We start from the raw sequence: 20,882 nt of genomic DNA on the forward strand, positions 1-20,882 counted from the left end.
ATTCAATTTTTGGGTCCCAGGGACTGGTTCATCGCCTTTGACATCCAGGATGCATACTTTCATATAGCTATGTACCCATCTCACAGACACTTCCTACCGTTCATCGTGGGCAAGGACCACTATCAGTATATGCTCAGTTCCATCCTCAATAGTTGAGGTACTGCTTGGGAAACTCCTCACATGGAATGACCCAAGGAAGAGTGGTACTTTTTGAGATATTTTGTCCCTAAGGGTGCTCCACTATCTCACCTCTCCCTCTCCCCCCGACCCCGCTCTGGAGTCCTTGTCTCTGGGTTTTGTGATTGAGAAGGAACTGGAGTTAGGGCAGGTCCACCTCTTATATGCCCTCATATTGGAGCACAAGGATCTGTAGGGTGCAGTTGTGGACCTGAGGGCCCTGATGACAAATTAAATTAAAGGTCTTCAGGGCATCTTAGGATATGTCTACACAGCAATTAGACACCCCTGGCTGACCTGTGCCAGCTGACTTGGGCTTGCAGAGCTCAAGCTAAGTGGCTGCTTAATTGCAGGGTAGATTTCTCGGTTCAGGTTGGAGCTCAGGCTCTAGGACCCTGCAAGGTGGGAGGGTCCCAGAGCTAGGGCTGCCGGCTGAGCCCAGGGCCAAGAAGTATCTGCTGCAATGAAACAGCCCCACAGCCTGAGCCCTGGGAGTCCAAGTCAGCTGGCACAGGCCAGCTGCAGGTTTTAATTTGCAGTGTACACATCCCTTATGTCTCCATGGTATGTCTACATGGCAATGTAAGCCCAGGGTTAGTGGGATGGGAGTCAGCTGACCTGTGTTAGGGAGCCCTGGACTTGAGTGTCTACATTGTATTTTAACCCTATGTTAAGACTTTTCTAAACCGAGCTCGAATCTAGGGCCAGGGCCGGCTCTACACTTTTTGCTGCCCCAAGCAGTGCACTGAATTGCTGCCTTAAGAAGGGAGCTGCCACCGAATTGCCGCTGCGGGACTGGGAAGATACAAGCTGACGCCAAATTGCTGCCGAGGCAAAAAAACCCATGCTGCCCTAACGACACACGGACTGCTGCCCCTTTAAGATTGCCGCCCCAGGCACCTGGGCTCTGGCATCCCCACTGCAGAGCACAGACCTGTGTCATAGTAACCATATCCCAGAATCCCAACACCCCCCTGAAATGTGACTTCTCTAGCCCTAGGACTGTGGTGCACTGTGGGAAAACTTTACTGCCTCTCCCTGCACACTACTGGAAGTTTGAACCACCCACCCATACAGCCCGCTGAGCACTCATTTCGTTCTGTGCACTCCCAGCTACCACACTCAGCAACATGGAGGAAGCACCTTTTGATGATCTTCTCTTGCTTGTGCTTTCACTCCCGTGTGTCAGGAAACTGGCAGAGCATCTGTGAGGTGGTGGTGGACATAGCAGCAGCATTTTCTGTGTTCCTGCAAAGGTACCTGATGGCATCGCAGACTTTCACTGGCAGATACTGTTACCACCTCTCTTAGGGGTGGTTTTATTTTGTCTCTCCTGGTGACAAAGAGCGGCTACACCATGTACCTTACAATGGTGCGGCTGTAGCAGCACATCTGCGCCGTTGTAAGGTGCGCAGTGTAGACATAACCTTACTTTGGTTACACCATTCTGAGAGAGATTGCCTGTGGTTAGCATGTGGAAGACTGGTCGAACCAGCAAAAATTAGCTCTCAGATTAGCATGAATACAGCATGAATTGTAGCTGTGTCAGTCCCAGGATATGAGAGAGACAAGTTGGGTGAGGTAATATCTTTTATAGGGTCAATGTCTGTTAGACCAACAGAAATTGGTCCAATAAAAGATATTACCTCCCTCACCTTGTCTCTCAGCTAAGTAGGCAATTATGGACTAACCTGCCAAATGGAGGCAATGATGTTTCTGTTTATTTAAAACCATGATTTTTAGGAAATATTTAACATTCATAGAAAATATTTTTATGCAGATGGTTACAAAGACTGTAAACAGCTACAGTGATACCTGCTTTAAGTGACCACCAAAAATTATTTGTTTGAAGGTTTGATCATAATTTGAAGAGGAATAAAATTGTATTGGAGTTGTTGGATTCACTTTAAATGGGAAGTGTATATTCGGGTGGTTTTAAATCCAGGTTTTTACTCTCTATTTGCTATGCTTTTGCTTTGATTTCACTTCCCTTTGAATCTCAAACAAAAATCTTTTCTCCTCCATTTACAATTGGCATGTTCCTAACAGTCACCAGCAGATGATGCTAAATAATCACTCTAGAAATGCTACTTCTTGTGTAGCTGTATCACCATATAAACCAGCAATTATATGTAATTGTTAAACCAGTTTTGTGTATTTATCCCAATTTATCAAACAAAAAACAAAGGGCGGTTACAATTTTATTCTTATTAGAAGCAATTGAAAAGCAAAACCCTTCAGGCAATTTGAAATCCCAGTAAAAGTGAGGTGGCCTGAATGAATCAGTGGCATGTAATATAAAATAAAAAGTTAGATCCTTATCCAAAGGTACTGATTAAATACTGCCTAGAGGATGGAGAGCAGCAAAAAACCACAAAAATCACAGGTTGTGTATGTTTATTCCCAGCTTTTCTCTGTATGATTGTGGAGTGGCAGTAGCTACTCAATGGGGAAGTTGAGTCACTATCTTCAGAATGTGAGGTTTATTCAGACAAGCCATTTTTAAATTAAGGGACATAGGTGTTGTCATAAATATAAAGGGAAGGGTAACAACCTTCCTGTATACAGTACTATAAAATCCCCCCTGGCCAGAGGCATAAAATCCTTTTACCTGTAAAGGGTTAAGAAGCTCAGGTAACCTGAACAAAAGGACCAATAAGAGGACAAGATACTTTCAAATTGCGGTGGCGGGGGAAGGAGGTTTTTGGTTTGTCTGTTCTGTGTGCTTGCCTGACACAGATCAAGGAAGCAAGCAATCCAACTCCATTAGAATCAGTAAGTACTAGCAAGGGAATGCATTAGCTTATTTTTGTTTTGGCTTGTGATTTTCTCTGTGCTGAGAGGAAGGTGTATTCTTGGTTTTCTTTTTGTAACTTTAAAGTTTGGCTGAGAGGGAAAGCCTCTGTGTTTTTGAATCTGATTGCCCTGTAAGATTATCTTCCATTCTAATTTTGCAGAGGTGCTTCTTTTACCTTTCTTCTTTCTAATAAAATTCTGTTTCTTTTAGAATCTGATTAGGTTTTTTTTTTTAGTGTCCTAAAAAAACCCCAAGGTTGATCTGTGCTCATCTTGTTTATTCTCAAGCCTCCCCAGGAAAGGCGGTGTGGGGGGAATATTAGGGGGAAGTAGGAACTCCAAGTGGTCCTTTCCCTGAGTTTGTCTAAACCACTTGGTGGTGGCAGCGTTACCTAATCCAAGGTACAAGGGAGAATTTGTGCCTTGGGGAGTTTTTAACCTAAGCTGGTAGAAATAAGATTAGGGGGTCTCTCATGTGGGTCCCCACGTCTGTACCCTAGAGTTCAGAGTGGGGAGGGGACCCTGACAGGTGTTAATCAGTTTGAAACTTCTAATTTTTTCTGTCATCTCATAGCTATAAAAAGATTATCTGAAAGACTTCAAGTAAGTTGAGGTTTTAGATAACCTTGACTGTGCTCTTTCAAACTTTCAGAGTTTGAATTTCTTTGAATTTCTGTGAATTTTTGTGAATTTCTGAAAAACTGTGATTTTTTTTCATCTTTTTAATGATTGTTTATTTGGTAAGTAAATATTCTTGTGAGGATTTTTAACCCTTGAGGTTGAAAGTACATATTGCTTCAGTCCAAAGGAATGATTTTTTTGTAATATATTTACTGGCTCTCACAATAAAAATATTCCTTAAAATAAGAACTCCTTACCTAATCTCTCTGCCCTGTTGCATTCATCATGGAAGCTGGAGATTAAAAAGACATACCGTATCTGCCTGCCATCATGCGACTGCAAGCTTCTTCCTTGTACTATATTCTGTAGACCTTTGTCAAGTCTAGTTTTGCAAATAGGAACTCTCTCTCTCCTGCAGCTCCACAGAAGACAGCCATAGGGACAGAAGAACTCCTTAAGATTTCTCACTATGAGATTTCTGCCATAGTTTCTTCTGGTGGTGGGGTGTTGGGTCCTTTGGAGTGCACAGAAGGTGGGATCTCCCACCACAGCAAATCCTAGAGACACTCAAGGAGAAGGGATTCTCCCCCCGCCCAAGAGCTGTAGAAGCAGAGGTGAATTTAGATTTATTGGGGCCCTGGGCAAAAAGAAAGTTTGGGCCCCCCACACCTCCCTCGCCACAGGGCCTTGCCCTCTGTTTCTCCGCTGCCCACGAGGCTCGGCCCCCGGCCAGGACAGAAGCTGGAGCTGGGATGTGGTAAGAGCCGCCACCCAGGGAGCCCGGGCCACTGTGCGGAACCCTGGACCCTCCACCTGCCCTGGGTGGCACTCCCTAGGGGGTGGGACACAGGCCAGGGGCTGTTCTCAGGCTCTCTGGCCCCCCTCCCAGGGCAGGTGGAGGGTCTGTGGCTCCGCATAGTGACCCAGGCTCCATGGGTGGCTCCTACCATGGCTTGGTTCTGGCTTCTGGCCTGGCCAGGGAGCAGGGCCCCAGGGGGAAGAGAAGAAGCAGGGGGCGGGGCCAAAGTTCTAGTACCAATGGCCCCCAACTTCTACCCAGGTTCCAGCGCTCCTGTAGGGGCCCCCAAATTGGCCAGGGCCCCTGGGCACAGAGCCCATGGGCCCACGCATTAATCCACCGTGTTGTAGAAGCATGGGTCATCAGGATGGATGACTCTTCTGCTGCCTCTTATTGCCCAGCAGGACCGGTACTAGCAATGGCTGGGCCCTACTTTATTTTCTCAGCTGTAGCCACAGAGGGGACTCAAGGTAGTTAATGTAGCTTTGATCTCTATTAACCTGTCTTCTGGATTTCCATTCAGAGATCTGAGAGCTGAGCAAGGGACAGTTCTATGACAAATAGTTCTTCCTGTGCTCCTCCACTTCCTGGCTCTGCTCTCTTCCTGACAAGCCCACAAAGCTATGGTGGAGGGCACTCACGGTGCTCCAGGAGGTGCAGACCAGAACTGCATATAGCATGTTCTCTCTCTGTTATTCACAAAGGGTATGCCTGGGCCCCAATTCCAAAGCCATGGAGATTCCTACTCTTCTCTTAAGCAAGTGCTCCACAGCCTAATAATTCTTAGTGGGTGGCATTGTTTAGCCTTATTTTGCCTTTCCCACTAGCACCAGTTGTACCTCTTGGGGCTGCAATACCTCTTCCTCCACAGACATGGGGAGCGGCATTGCCTGAAGTGTAGCATGCGGCTAGCCTCTGTGGTGACATTTATTTCCTGTAAATGTGGGGTGAGGGCAAAGCTGACCAACTGCAGGTTTTCATTGGTGGTGAACTCAGCAATTTTTATTAGTCTTTCTCAAAAGATGCAGAGAAATGCATGTGTATTGTGATTGGGTACAGTAATTTTTTTTATTTAAAAAGTATTTAAATTATATGTAAATTAAATACAACCTTCAGGCTCCTGGTAAATTGCCCATATGACAAATTGCCCCTCAGTACTAAAATTTGGATACCCTTGGTGTAAACAGCTATATTCCTCCCTCCCACCCTCCCTCCCTCCCACACACTATTGTCACTGAGCCAGGCGATAAATGCATTTGTAAGCAGGGTCTGAATGAATGCTTCCCTGACATCTGGGAGGGGAAGAGACTATTGGTGTGTTTATGTAAATACAGTTTGCTCCTTCTCTGTTTACATATTCATCACACACAGCTGTGTCAAAGGATCAACTTTGGTTGGTGTTTAGTACAAATGACCTTGGTACTGAATGCAGGGATAGTGAAATGTGGTTACAAATGTTGTAATTATTGTAGTAATGCAGGAAAGGAGGATGGTACTTAACTTGTCCCAATGAGGGAGGCCACCCTCAGTTGAAAGAATCTCGTTAAGCAGGGGCTCGAATGTCAGAGCCATGTGAAGCGGGGGGGTTGACACAGGTGTCCCTAGTAAGGAGGCTGCACACCCTCAAGGTGGTCTCCCTAGACTGGTTTAACCTGTTCCTCTCCACTGCTCAAAGAATAGAGCTAAATAGTCTTCATTAGGAGCCTCTTTGTTATGTTAAAAGTCCAATCAGAGCTGAAATCAGCTGTGGTAGGGTTGTGTTTCTGCCCAGCCTGCAAAGAGGTAAAAATCAATGAGAGCTGAAATCACTTGAGATGGGACAGTGTTTCTGCCCAGCCTGCAAGGAGCTGAAATTTACTAAGAGGCTGATGTGCGGAGGTCGCAGTAGAAGGCAACTAACAATCAGCTGGTGAATGAGTGGCTGGTGTGGCAGAGAGGTGCAATGAGCCACCAGCAGGGCGGCTGGTGGAGAGGTGTGGTATGAGTAGTGAGCAGGCGGCCGGCAGGGCAGCTGGCAGAGAGGGGTGGCAAGCAAGTGCCTGAGCAGCAGAGTGAGTACCTGGGGGAGGGAAACTCTGAACTCTGGGTCTGCACTAACCAAGGACAGCCACTGTGAGTGGGGTGCAGAGAAGGGTCAGGCATGTGAAAGGGACTTTTGGGTTGCTGGACTTAAGAACTTGAGGGGAAAAGGACACTGCCCAACTTACTTGGGGGTGGGTCTTTTACTCATGGTGTCAGAAGGGTTACACATAGCTTAGTCTTTCTTCATGTATCAGCCCCACTAGTCCATTTATCATTTTTCTCTGGATTCTCTCTATCTTGTTCACCATCCATCTGGTTCTCAGAACTGCATGTGGTTTGTAGGTGTATACAGAGCAGTATAGAAAGGACTATGACTTTTGCTCCATGTTGTGATGACTCTATGTAGCTAGAAATTGCACTGGCTTTTTTGGCGGGGGGGGGGGGGGTCACCGCATTGTGAGCTCCTTTTTCATTTGTTGCCTTTAAAAGGTTCATTTTGTCTATTACTTTTTCCCTCACGGAATGTCTGTGTTTTAGATTATTTTCCCCAATGTACTGGCTTGCATCTTTCCAAGGTTGAAAATGTCCTGTTCATAGAGTATTTTTAAACTTTCCAGGTCCCTTTGTATTATTCCTCTGTTCTCTCTTGTGTTCATAACACATCCCAGTTCAGTATTGGTTCCAAATTAAAAGAGCTGTAGGCCCCATTTTCTAGAAGAATAAAAATCATGGCCTAACACAAATCCCTGCAGCACCTGCCAGGACACATTCTCCTAACTCAACTATCTTATTCTTTCCTTATCCTTCCATATGTTTAACGCTTTGGACATGTAGTAGGGGACAGGGGTAAGAGTCTGTTAGTATCTGTTAATACAAGAGGGAGCACGTAGCATTTTATTTATGCTTAAAGGTTAGTTACTAGTGCATATTTATTTGGCGGTGTAATTGTAATCTCACTGGTGACTCACACAGTCAGTACTGTTTTGAATAGAGTCCCTTTTTTTAACAAGAATTTTATTGGTTATAAGAGCTAAAAAAAAAATTAGCTCTGTTTTTTCTAATTGTTTAAGAGAGCGATGTTTCATAGCTAAGCAATATCAGACATTTCTATATGAATAAATGTATCCAAATAATCCTTTAACACCATGGATATAAAATAAGAATGTTTTGATATGCATCCTCATCTAGTCAGGGGGAGTTGGTTGGAGGAACACCGTGTCTGACTCCATTGCAGTGAAGTAGTTCCAGCCAGCCAAGGTACAGTCTAAACGTTATGGGCAGGTCCGTATTTCTCAACAGCTGCCTCTTTGTACAGTGTCTGTGCTTGTGCAGTGCCAAGCACTGTTCAGCCCTGCCCGTGCGTGGGGCTCAAGGGCACTATCCCAATGTAAACGAAATAGGGACTTTTCTTAAGTTGTTGTTAAGCTTGAAGACTAGTTCCATTCTTTAAAAAAAAAAAGTGTGAAAACTTCACAGTTAAGGTCTCACAAACAACTTTAGCTCTGCTGTGTCACTGCCCACAGAATAACTAGAATCTAGGACCCTCAAGCAATATGAAGTCAATAGGATTTAGGTTCCTAAAGCACGTTAGGCTTTTACACTGCATCTAAGGCCCTGGTCTGCACAGACGCAGGCATGTATTTAACTTTCTTTACGCACTGGGACTACTCACAGTGTGTCCAATTAAACATGTCCCTAAATCTAGGCTAGATTGAGGGTTAGTTTGTCTGACTTTACATCGGTTTAATAAACTCCTGTTCTCTTTCAGACCTTATGCATTTGCCTGAAGGTGACCACACATGGGTCAATGGTTATGGACAACGATCTGAAAGCATGTGAGGGTGGAATGTGAAAGTAGAAGAAGGATGGCCCAGTGAGAGGAAGGATGGCCCACGGTTAGGTGCTAACCTGGGAAATGGGAGACTAGGCCTCAGTTCCCTGCTCAGCTGAAGGTTCCCTGTGGGTATGTCAGCGCAGCAAGCAGCAGCCCGGGGCAGTGAGTCTTCAAGCCCAAGTCTACAGGGTTGTGGGTGATTTTATAGCCACATGTATATATTTATGTCAGTGTTTCTTCACCCCACAGGCAAACAATAAATAAAACCCTTTTCCAATACTCCTTCATTCAGTGTGCTCCTTCATAGCTTTGCCAATTGACATGTAACATTCGATAATTCCCAGTCTGGAAGCTGGGGAGGAAGAGAGTTAGTTTTACAGTGAGAGACTTAAAGTGCTCTGTCTGGCTTCTCAAAAACAAAACTGAGAGTGTGCATAAGTGCCTTTATGGGGATAAAAATATCTGGTCCTAAAGGGCTCTTTAGTCTAGCAGCAAAAGTCATAACAAGAACCAATGTCTGGAAGCCGAAGCCAGAAAAATTCAAGTTAGGGATTAGGCACATTTTTTTTTAAACTCAAGGGAGATTAACTCTTGGGACAAAGTGGCAAGAGAAGTGGTGGATTCTTCAATTCTTGACCTCATAAGATCAAGATTGGATGGCTTTCTGGGAGATGTGCTTTTACCTCACACTCCATACACTGGTAGCTGGGTGAAATTTAATTGCCTGTGATATATAGAAGGTCAAACTACATGATCCAGTCCCTTCTGGCCTTAAACGCTATGAATCTGTGAGTTTTGTGTTATGCTACCTGTATTTTCATAATTGTTGGGTGTTTTCACAGCAGTGCTGCTCTGTCGTTTGTGAGTTTTCTTGTGTATTTTATAAAGACTGTAAGGATGTAGGGTTCCTGCAGAGCGACAAAGGTCTGTAGGGATGAAGAGCAGGTATCAAGCTGTGGCGCCTGCTGGCAGGGATGCAAGGGGTTGAGAGGAGCTCACTTGAAGGGGGAACCAGCTGGGGAGCTAGGGACCCTGCAAAGTTCCTAGACTCCCTCTGGTCCTAGTACCCTGTGGCATTTGACAATTAATATGGATCAGACAATTGGATTAGGGACTGCCTGTGGTGAGGAAATGAGGGGGATGTCTAGTCTCCTATCAACTGAGTTATAGATTTCCAACTGGCCTACCTGACATTTTTCCTTTGCACACCAGGCTACACAGCTTGATTCTTCTCTCCCCAACTTCTCCAGCTTTGCTGGGCTACAGCCCTTCTATAATTTTCAGGAGCGTCTGTGAGCTTTAGGAAGTCCACCAAAATCATGTGCCAAGACTTGAAAAAGTGTGTCTGACCCAAACGAGACTGAGCTAGGGGAGAGCAGAGAACCCCCTAGAGTTTAGGGACTTGATGGGGCTGCATAGGTTGCTGGAGCCAAGCCCATTTTGCAGAGCACAGACCTTTTAAATAGTGCAGTGATGGGTGCTACTAAAAACCCTGAAAACAGAGCTAAAGCACACGCATGGTCCTGATACACACTTCATAATGTATGCAGAAATGAATCCCCTCCCCCACCAAATATGGAAGGTACCACTTCGCATCAAAAGCAGCTGAGTAAAACAGAATCTGATCTTTCTAGGCCAACATATCTTGGAGATATATACAGTCTAAGAACAGTTAGAAAAATGTTCCAGGAGTGAGATCCACCTCACTTTGTGAGCCATCATATCTCCAAAATATTCACTCTAGCTTGTCTTAAAATTTCAAAAACCAAAAACCATCCTATGAGGTGACACGAGCCTGCATTTGAAATTTCCAGGTGGCAAGAGGTTTTTGTTTTGGTGAAAACCAAGGTATTTTGTTAGGGGAAAAAAAGAGTAAAAACTGAGGTCAGTTAGAAGCTGGCCACCCATTATCAACCATAGAAAGACCAATGTCTTCAATAACAAAACAAGATGAGAATGTGCTTCTGATAGCTAAAAAACACAGTCACCACGATTCTCTGATTATATCTCTTAAGAAAAATCCTTCTCCAGATGGAAACAACTCCTAAGTTATTTGCAAGTCCTGCCCCATTGCCTACAAGGTTTATTGGCACAGTGCAACAAACAACCCATATTTGCTTCTCTTCTATAGTATGAGTCTTTATCTCCCCCCACACACACTTCAATTTTTTATCCCACCTTCTGCCCCTTTGGTAATTGGTGTATTAGTTCTAAAAGCTGTAGCACCATCCAGATGTAGGGACAAGCTGTGTTGTTAGTGAGTCTCGCTCGCAGAGCCCTGCTGATGCAGACTATTACTCAAACGCTATGCACCAGCTCAGTGGTTGATCTAATTCCCCCTCTCTGTTTTACCTCCCACTACCATCACTACTTAATGAAACTGCTCTGAAATACAACATAGAGGTTCTGTCAGTACATATACACAGAAATAGGAATGTAACCTCAAAAATGTCCTGATAGCTTGTCTCCTAGAAGCTGAGCACAGCAGACATGTGATACACTGAGTCTCGTGGAAAGGGGGAAGGTCAGCAATAGTAGATCTGACTTCTACTTACACTACAAAAGCATCTATTCACTTGCTCTCTCAGCCACAAGAGCACTGAACTTGGTGGCCCCATCAGTGGGATAGGCGGGACTAACCCTCTCTGTATCAAACAAGCTATTCCTGCTACTTGCAGGAGACATTACAGGGTTCCAATTCAAAGGGACACTATCCACTTGAAAATCATCTGTCTGGCTGAAAATTTTGTACTTGCCATTGCAAGTAACACCTGCAAGTATTAGAAATGAAAAAAAAAATTAGTGGGGAAAAGTATCTCAACCCCCCCACCCACATTTGTTTATATTGTGTGTTTGATAGCGCTTTGTTCATAGTTATTTTTATTCCCCCCCACAATGCTTTAGGGCCTGAGTTTGCAAATATGTACATACGTGAGTAATTTGTCAGGAAAGGAAACTTCAATTAAAGTATTAATGTGTGAAAAGTTAAGCACAAGTCTTTGTAGGGCCGGAGCTCTAATCAGTTTCTCCCTTGCTGAAAAGACCCCTAGATAAACATCAACAGAGGAACGGAAACTATCTTGACATTTTTTATAAGATATGGGGGGAAAAGAAAATGCATAACGTTGTTTTAAAGGCTGATCTGACGTAAGAGACTAAACAAAAAAGTACTCAATTTAAAAAACATATGAAGCTGGCAATGCCTCTTTAAGGAAGGTATGTACATAATACATCCGATTTTCAGATATTAATCACTGGGAAAACTGAGTTACATTTATTAGGATATGATGATATTTAAGTGGGACATTAAAGAGATGAGTTCAGGGTAACATATTAGGTTTGCCATAATTTTATTAAGTCAGATATAGAGCTGGCAGTGTGCCCTCCTGCACTTTGCAAATGTACTGTTCCATTGTTTGCTGTCTTTGAAGGAAGAAACCAGTAGCCAAAGAGGAGGGATTTATTTATTTATTTTAATCTGTGCTTGTACAATTCAGAACCAAACAACAACTAGGTGTTAAAAGGACTGACATCAATATGGTGCCTGTCTTAAAAGAAAAGGCAATATTTTTACATCAGTATGTGATTACTGGTGTTGCTGCTTTGAACATCAGAAGGTGACAGCATTTATGTTCAAATTACTGAGCTGTGGCCAGAAAGAAGGGTAATTTCAAGCTAATTGCAAAGATCTTTCACTTTGAACAGTTTGGTGTTTTTATTTTCAGGTTTTCTCTATTCAATTAGAATTATACTCAGCCCATAACGGAAGGCTTTGCTGCAAAGTTTACTCCTGTCTGATGATAGAGGAACTCATGGTGTGAAAAGAGAAAAGAAAAATCTAATCTATGTCAAACCACAATGAAACTAAATTTTGCCCTAACAGTGTTCAGTTTTTCTACTGCCTTCATTGGCTGCCAGAGGCTTTATTCTTAATTGAAAATGATAGCTCCCTGGGTAGTCAGGAGTCACATGGCAGCCTTTTGTGCACACTATATCTCAGATATTGCCTGGAGAAATGCAGCAGATTGATTGATATGAGGGACTGTCCCTCATTTGGTGTCTGTCTGCTCCGCTCTTGAATTCCAAGTGTGGGTCGTTTATAATTTTATAAATGTCTGGGATCTTAAATAGAGAAGAACTGTTTAAATTCCAAAACTAGCAAAGGCATCAGGAAAGAAAATGCTCACAATGTCTGATTTACAGGAAAAAAATCTTGTTTTTTGTTTGTTGTTTGTTTTTCAGTAAAAGAGACAGTCGCAGAGAAAAATCCCCTGAATAAACTTAAACAAGTTTGAAGAAAGAAATTCTTCTGTCCCCAAAGAGAATCGTTTAGTTTAATCAAATAGGGAGACACGAATGAACGTGCCAAACCTAATATATTTTAGGAACTGAGTCAGCTTTAGAAAGCAAGATAAGACTAATAACAAAATAAATCACTTTGTAGCCATTTAACTATGGTGTTTTATAACTAATGAGGTCTAATGTGAGTGTCCTTTGCTGAGCCATGGACTTGACATAGAAATGGTGGGCAAAGTTCTTTGTCCCCCGAGTTGTCTAACAGCACTGCATCCCCATACCACAGCTGTGGAGAAGGAGAGAGCCAGGCTTTTTTTTTATGTATGACTGTCATATCCCCTCAGGTTCTCTGATACTAACCTGCCTGCCTGCTGGGAGTTAAATCAAAGGAGGTTGTTTGAGGAACCAATTGGGAAAGATAAAACACTGACCAAATTAAGATGCCTGGAGGAAACAAGGGAAAAGCTGTTTATTGGGGCATACCCCCTATCTGCTTTTATTTAAGCTAGAATCTTTTACTCTTTCCAAGTGTAAGTGGGGGGTTGGTCCTGCTATTGTGGGGAACTTTCTTGGCTTAGACCAGGGGAGGGCAAACTATGGCCAGCAGGATTGCCAGCCCCGTGTTGCAGCAGGTCTAAGGCAGGCTCCCTGCCTGCCCTGGCCCCGCGCCCTCCCAGAAGCGGCTGGCACCACATGCCCGTGGCCCCCGGGGGAAGGGTGGGCAGAGGGCTCCGTGTGCTGCCCTCACCTGCAGGCACCGCCGCCCGCAGCTCCCATTGGCGGAGAATGGGGAACCGTGGCCAATGGGAGCTTCAGGGGTGGTACCCACAGGCGAGGGCTGCGCATGGCAGAGCCTCCTGTCCCACCCCACCCCCAGGAGCCACTGCCGGATATGCTGGCCATTTCCAGGAGTGGCGCAGGGCGAGGGCAGGCAGGGAGCCTACCTTAGCCCTGCTGCATGCTGCTGCCACCCTGGAGCCACTCGAGGTAAGCGGTGCTGGGCCAGAGCCTGCGTCCTGAGCACCTCCTGCAGCCCACACCCCACCCCCTGCCTTGAGCCCCCTACACCCTGCCTTGAGCCCCCTCCTGCACCCCAACCCCTTGTCCTGAGCCCCTTCCTGCACCCTGCATCCCTCCCACACCCCGTACTCCATTCTGCACCCCAACCCTCTGCCCCAGCCCTACATTCATGGCTCTGCATACAGTTTCCCCACGCAGATGTGGCCCTCAGGCCAAAAAGTTTGCCCACCCCTGGCTTAGACACTACCCCGATGGAATTGACTAGCGAAAGGATCTGAGTCCTCGCCTCCCCTTCCTTTACCCAGAGGCCTGCCTGACCTCAAGGGCTCCCCTTCCACTCTCCTGTGTGGCAGAGTCCTTGTAACCCCAAAAAGATTGGGCCCAGGATTCCTGGGGGGCTCGACCCCCAATCCTTTCATGGTCACTTAGGACAGGGGCTAGGGTGTCCCCACTCTGGGGTGCTCTCTCTTCACTGGACGCTTCCCTGATCCACTGACCTCTAAGGTGCCACAAGTACTCCTTTTCTTTTTGCGAATACAGACTAACATGGCTGTTACTCTGAAACCTGACCACTACATATAGTTCAAGCAAATACAATTTATTAAACAGCACTCAATTTAAAAAAAAAAAAGAGGACAATATGGGAAAGGTTAAAGGAAAACACATAAGCCCATCTGTGGCACAGGGACATCACAACCAGCGTCTCTGGAATGTCAGGGCAGTTCACAGTCTGTTCCTCACAAGTCCCAGGCCTCCTTCTCAGGCCCTGGCTGTGCTGCACAGATGCTGCGGGTCAGACACTTGCTCTGGTGGTGGCTACACGCTCTCAGGCTCTAAGTGGCAGGACCCTTCTTCCCAGCATCACCTCCCCCCTGCCCCCTCCCCCCCAGCATTATGGTTATGATCCCCCTCCAAGTTTGGCCTGCAAGGCCTCTTGGCTGGGGGTCGTCTCCCTGTGCTGGGCCCGCTGCCCAGGGTCCCCCTCGGTCTCCCCAGCTGCTCACCACACCCAGCTCTGGACTGCTCCAGCTCCAGCCCCATCTTCACTCTGCCTCAGCACGGCTGCTGCTCTGCCTCCAGCTCCCTGGGCTGCTCCTCTGGCTCTGGTGGCTGCAGCTCTCCTCCCAGCACAGATCTGCTCTCTGGGCTGCTTCTCTGGTTTTCTCTGGCTCTGGCCAGCGTGGCTCTGCTCCCAGCTCAGTTTGGGCTCCTCCTCTCTCCTGAGCTTGGCCCCCTCTGGCCCAGGCAGCTCCAGCTCACATGGAGGATGGGACCTTCTAGCTTCCTCACTTCCTCATTAGTTGTGCTGCCAACTTTCTACTCTACTTACACAAAACTGAAGAGCCTTACCCCACCCCCTACCACGCTCCTCCTCTGAGGCCCTGCCCTTGCTCTGCCCCTTCTCCAATACCCCACCCACACTCACTCCATCCCCCTGTCACTCATGCATGTTCACTGGGCTGGTTCAGGGGTGCGGGAGGCCGGGAGGGCTCTGGCTGGGGATGCAGACTCTGGGATGGGGCTGCAGATGACAGGTTTGGGGTATAGGAGGGTGCTCCAGGCTGAGACCAAGGGGTTTGGGGACAGGAGGAGAATCAGGGCTGGGGCAGGGGGTTGGGGTGCAGGGTGGGGGGGTGAGGGCTCCAGGTGGAACTCCTCTCAAACAGCTCCCAGAAGCAGGGGCATGTTCCCTCTCCAGTTCCTACATGGAGGCACAGCCAGGAAGCTTTGCATGCTGCCCTGTCTGCAGGCGCTGCCCCCATATCTCCCACTGGCTGCATTTCCTGGCCAATGGGAGCTGCGGAACTGGCGCCTGGGATGGGCAAGTGTGTGGAGCCCCCTGGCTGCCCCATGCATAGGAGCCGGAGGAGGGACATGCCATTGTTTCTGGGAGCTGCATGGAGCCAGGGCAGGTAGGGAGCCTACCTTAGCCCTGCTGTGCCACCAACCGGACTTTTAATGGCCTGGTCAGCAGTCTCTGGGGTCCCTTTTTGACCGGTGTGACATTCCCCTCTGGTGTTATCTGGACCAGTGATCTGCTAGGCCACTCCAATCCTTGACTCTGGGAACCAGCCTTACCCTGGTCCGCTGTGAGAACCCCCCACTCCTGGGCTGTTCACATACAGCCTCCGGCATGTAAGCTGCTCCTTGGATTGTGCAACCGAATGACACTAGCCAATATCTCCAGTCCCAGACACAACCCTAGGAACCTCCGTCTTGCAGTGTCCAGTTATGCTGGCTGGATGCTGCAAGCTTATATGAGTTCATCAATTTAACAAAGAAATTGATATGTACCAGGCTTGTTATCCCAAGGGGAGTTTCTGGCATGTTTCAAACCAAACACACTGCTTCAAACAGAATAAACAAACAGATTTATTAACTATAAAGATAGATTTTAAGTGATTATAAGTCAAAACATAACAAGTCAGATTTGGTCAAATGAAATAAAAGCAAAATGCATTCTAAGCTGATCTTAACACTTTCAATGCCCTTACCAACTTAGATGCATCTCACCACAGGCTGGCTGGTTGCTCTTCAACCAGGCTCTCCCCTTTGATCAGCACTTCAGTTGCTTGGTGTGGTGTCTGTAGAAGTAGAGGAGAGAGAGGAAGAACATGGCAAATGTCTCTTCCTTTTATCATGTCCTTTCCTCCTTCTTGGCTTTGGACCCCTTCAGAGTCAAGTGAGCATCACTGAGCATCTCCACGCAAGGTTGAGCATTCCCCTGGTGTGGCCTCATGCAGGTGAGTCATTCCATTGTAGCTCCCTTGCTGGACAATGGCTGTTGATGGGTTGTTTGACACCCCACCCAGGTGTTGGTTACTTTCCTTGCTGTTGCCTCTGGGGAGCTAACATCTGGCTGATTCCCCAACCTACAGCATGTTTTAGTGACAACCGTACTACACAATTCTCCTAAAAATCTGAAAGACCCTAGAAGATGAAGGAGATATAGGCGAGCTGGGTAAAGCTGCCCAGGGTGTGTGAGTGCAAAGCTGACAGCCTGGCAAACTGACACAGAGGGAGAGAGGTTGTAAGAGCAGTTTGTTTCTCCCTCCCAGCGATTAAGGTAACTGGGCTGAGGAGACTTGCCTTTGCTCTACTTGCTTTGTACCTTTGAGGAATGAATTAGTAATGCTTTGCTTTGGAAAGTGCTGTTTCTGTGTCACTGCAAACTTCTGGTGTCACCAGCTTCCAAAGTGAAACTTATACAGGTACCATAAGCAAGTCTGACCTATTATTAATACAGCTGGGAGCCAGAGGGCTGCAGCCTAGGTATCCTGTCTAAGAGTGATGGGGCTGCATGCTTCCCTCCAGAATCACCTGAGGCCTGCACTCGGGGGGGACTAAAATGGGTTTAAGTCACAGTTCACCCTATAGCCATGACAACAGTACTGTCTTCAGTGGGATAAGGCCCAAATTCTGACAGGGCCTGGAATCTTCAGGCCCAGAGGTAATACAGAGCTGACTGTGCCTTATGTGTGCTTAAATACATCGCCAGTATGTTATACCAGCTTTTGCGGCAGTATAGGACTCACCGCCACACATTATGCTGAAAGTAGCAAACCTGCCCCTGTGAAGTGATTTGCTATACAGTGGTATACATTCATCTTGTTTGTTTTTTATTTAGTGCAGTACTCAAATGAGTTCCCTTTAACTTCGTTCCAAAGAGAGAGAATTGTGGTGTTTGGGTTTTACTATTTATTTAGAAAGTTTTAACAAGTTTACAGATCCTTGCCATGTAAATATCAGAAACAAAACAATCATTACAACCGTGAGCTTTTGTTTAAAGGGACATTATGCAGGATATAGCATTACCGTATTAAAGAATGAGCATCATTACAACACCTATGCCATTTCTAGTGATTTTATTAAATTGAATGAAATCTCTATGTACACATATTCCACAGACCAGGTAGAGCTACTAAATGTTAATATTAGAAACAATTGGACAGGTATGCTGGGTTTTTTTGCAGGTTAATGTACTTTGTCTGAATACCCTATTAAAGGTAACCAAATATAGAAGTAGCTATCTGTCCTATGTCTATTTTGCTGGGTATGTGATTGTTCTGTTGATTTTTCCATAACCAAAACCTCTCATACTTTTTTGAATCATTCCTCAATGGTTGGGCTGTTTTTCTTTTTCCAATGAGAGGCTACCAACAGCCAAACCTCTACTAGCAGATGAGATTAATTCTTCTTCATTTACTTTTATGTGACCAACTCCACTAGGAAGCCCCAGAAGAATTACCAAAGGATTATTTGGTAATAAATATCCAACAATTTGTGATACTTGGTTACGGATTGCATCCCAGTACTCTTTAATGACTGGACATGTCCACCATATAGGCATAAAATCTCCTCTTTCACCACAATTTCTCCAACATTTATCCCCATTCAGTCTATGTATTTAACCTGACTGGTGTGAGGTATCACTGAAACAGTATCTTAAAGAAATTTTCTGTTGTGCTATAGACTGAGGTTGCTGATCCTCTTTTTCCAGGTCAAACCCCATTCCTCTGGGGAAATTTGTACAACCATATCCTTTTCCCAGGCTGTCATATATGGACACTCTTTTTTGGTTAGGAAAGTTGTCTGCAAACATTAATATAAATTAGTTACAATTTTTTTGTTTCCTTATCGACCAGATGCTGTCTATTAAAATTAGCCGTCTGTATAAAACAGGTTTTCTAGAACAGTGGTTCTCAAAGCCGGTCCACCACTTTTTCAGGGAAAGCCCGTGGCGGGCCGGGCCAGTTTGTTTACCTGCCGTGTCCGCAGGTTCGGCCGATCGCAGCTTCCACTTGCTGCGGTTCACCGTTCCAGGCCAATGGGGGCCGTGGGAAGCGGCGCAGGCCAAGGAATGTGCTGGCCACCCTTCCCACAGCCCCCATTGGCCTGGAGCGGCGAACCACGGCCAGTGGGAGCCGCGATCAGCTGAACCTGTGGACGCAGCAGGTAAACAAACCAGCCCGGCCCGCCACAGTCTTTCCCTGAACAAGCGGTGGACCGGCTTTGAGAACCACTGTTCTAAAAAGTTGAGAAACATAGTCAGGGCTGGATGAACCTTTTGTGGGCCTTGCACCAAACATAAGTGTAGGAACCCATGGGGTGTGTGTGTACATACACACAGAATCCTCCTCAGGGCAGTGCAGAGCCGGTACCTATTGCCCTGCGCCATTTTTTTCTCTCTCTAGCTGAGCTGCATCTCCTCCAGGCAGCAGCGGCTCTTCCCACCCTCCTGGAGGGGAGGCTGATTGCAGTTACTCCTGGAACTGGACTTTTATTGTCCAGTCTGGACACTGCCAGTGCTGACTGGACACTGCCAGATCCACTTTTTGGCCGGACTTTTGGGTCAAAAACCGGACACCTGGCAAACATAATGGGTCCCTTCTGAGCGTGGGCTCGTCGTGATGGCGCATTAGTAAACCTGGTATTGAACATAGTGCCTGACTGGAAAATATAGGTACCAGGGGAGAGTTGGTCAGTTAAAGTTAGTTTTGATCTCTAAATATGTTAGAAAAGTTTATTTAATGAATAGCTGGCCAACCGTGTATATTCCCTGGCTCTCCCAGTCATTGAAGCTCTCTGGTTCACAATTTTGGGTTAATATCTGGATTATTTGCACTGTGTGTCATTAGGAAGGGAAAAGAACTGATCTTCTCTCTATTTCTAGCCCAAACCCATAGAACTGGATATGTGTAAATTTCTGGCAGGTGTGATTTTTTGTTATTAATCTGTGGTAACCTAGTGATATTTACACTGCTGCAATTTTCTTCTTCAATAAAGACCCAGCATTTGTCTAGGTTAGAGCACCCCCAAGTCACTAGCGCTTTGAGCTCTCTGGCTTGATAGTACCATAGAATATTTCGAACAAGCTACTCCACCGTGTTTAATGGGGCTGTACAAAGTACCTGCTCTCACTCTTGGTCTTTTTGTCTTCCATATAAATTCTAACAACCTCTATATTTCTGCGAAGGTTTTATCTGGGATAATCACAGAAAGATTTTGAAATAAGAAAATAGCCTTTGCAAAATATTCAGTTTGACTGTGGCCATTTTTCCCAACCAAGAAATTGCATATTTCCCCCAGCACTCCAGGCCTTTTTTTCATTTGCCGAAGTAGTAGTTTGACATTTAAATCATAAAGCTCTTCTAGGTTGTTTGAGATTTTGAATTCCCAGGTATCTTATAGAATGTGTTGTCCATTTCAGATTTGATGTAATTTACTTTAAATCCAGCTGCTTTCCAAAGTCCTAGATTTCTTTCAAAGCTAATTTTAGGGACATATTTGGTTTAGTTAAATATAACATAGCATTATATGCATATGATATCTACTGATGTGTTCCAGCAAGTTTTATTGCTGTGATGGATGCACTGTTCCTTATCATCTGTGCAAAAGGCTCCATAGCCAGTGCGAAAAGCAAAGGCGACAATGGCTGTCCCTGCCTCATCCCTCTGTGTAGTTCAGAAAGGGGAGATTTAACCCCCATTAACTAGCACCACTGCTTTTGGGCTGGTGCAAAGAGCAGTTATCTATTTAAGGAACTGACGGCCAAAGTCCATATGGGACAGGACTTAAACCAGAAAGTTCCACTCTACTCCATCAAAGACTTTCTCTGCATCTAGTGATACCAAGAGAAATGGATCGGTTTTTGATCTGACATTATATATGATTCCAGCTAATCTCCAAATATTATTTTGCATTTGTCTATCCTTAAGGAATGCAGCTTGATGTGGATTTATATAAGCTGAGAACATAGACTGCAACTGGCTCGCTAGTATTTTTGCTAAAATCTCTGTTGAGATTCAACAGAGATATGGGACTATGGGAGCTGCATAAAGTGAGGTCTTTTCCATCTTTAGGAAGAACAACCACAGTAGATTCTTTCATAGGTTGTGGAAGGTCCTTCCCTAACAGAATGGCATTGAAGGTACCTCTCAAACGACCCACTAATACCGCCTTAAATAACTTGTAAAATTCAGCTGGAAAGCCATCAGTTCCTGGGGCTTTACCACTTTCCATACTGACTTGCCTCTAGGATTTCTTCTTCTGTTATTTCGTTAGCTCAAGTTTGCTTATATTTGGCAAGCTTGCTACTTCCAGATATTTTTGAATAACTTCAGAGCTTGGAGTATCTGAGGATGCAGATTTTTTATAATAAGTAGCATATATTTAATTAGGGTATACAACTATCTTATGCTCATTATTCTTAATTGGCAGAATAATACGTTGCTTTTGCATCCCCTTTTAGTTTTCAAGCTAAATAGCCTATCACTTTCTTTTTCATAAAACATCTGTCTTGTAACCTTTTTAGCT

At 45.4% G+C, this 20,882-nt stretch overlaps 1 protein-coding gene across 2 annotated transcripts in view; it reads left to right on the plus strand.

The window, feature by feature from the left end:
- Positions 1 to 8,202, plus strand: part of SEPTIN10 (septin 10) — a 69,140-nt gene extending 60,938 nt beyond the window's left edge. The window contains exon 13 of one of the 2 annotated variants that reach the window (XR_012159731.2): positions 8,184 to 8,199. The gene's annotated coding sequence lies outside the window, so the exon portion shown is untranslated. Of the gene's footprint in view, positions 1 to 8,183 lie in introns of both variants that reach the window. The other variant, XM_073350838.2, reaches the window with a different exon arrangement.
- Positions 8,203 to 20,882: the final 12,680 nt, after the last annotated feature.

The sequence above is a fragment of the Lepidochelys kempii genome, chromosome 1 (genome assembly GCF_965140285.1).
Source record: "Lepidochelys kempii isolate rLepKem1 chromosome 1, rLepKem1.hap1, whole genome shotgun sequence".
In the NCBI taxonomy this organism is placed as follows: domain Eukaryota; kingdom Metazoa; phylum Chordata; order Testudines; family Cheloniidae; genus Lepidochelys; species Lepidochelys kempii.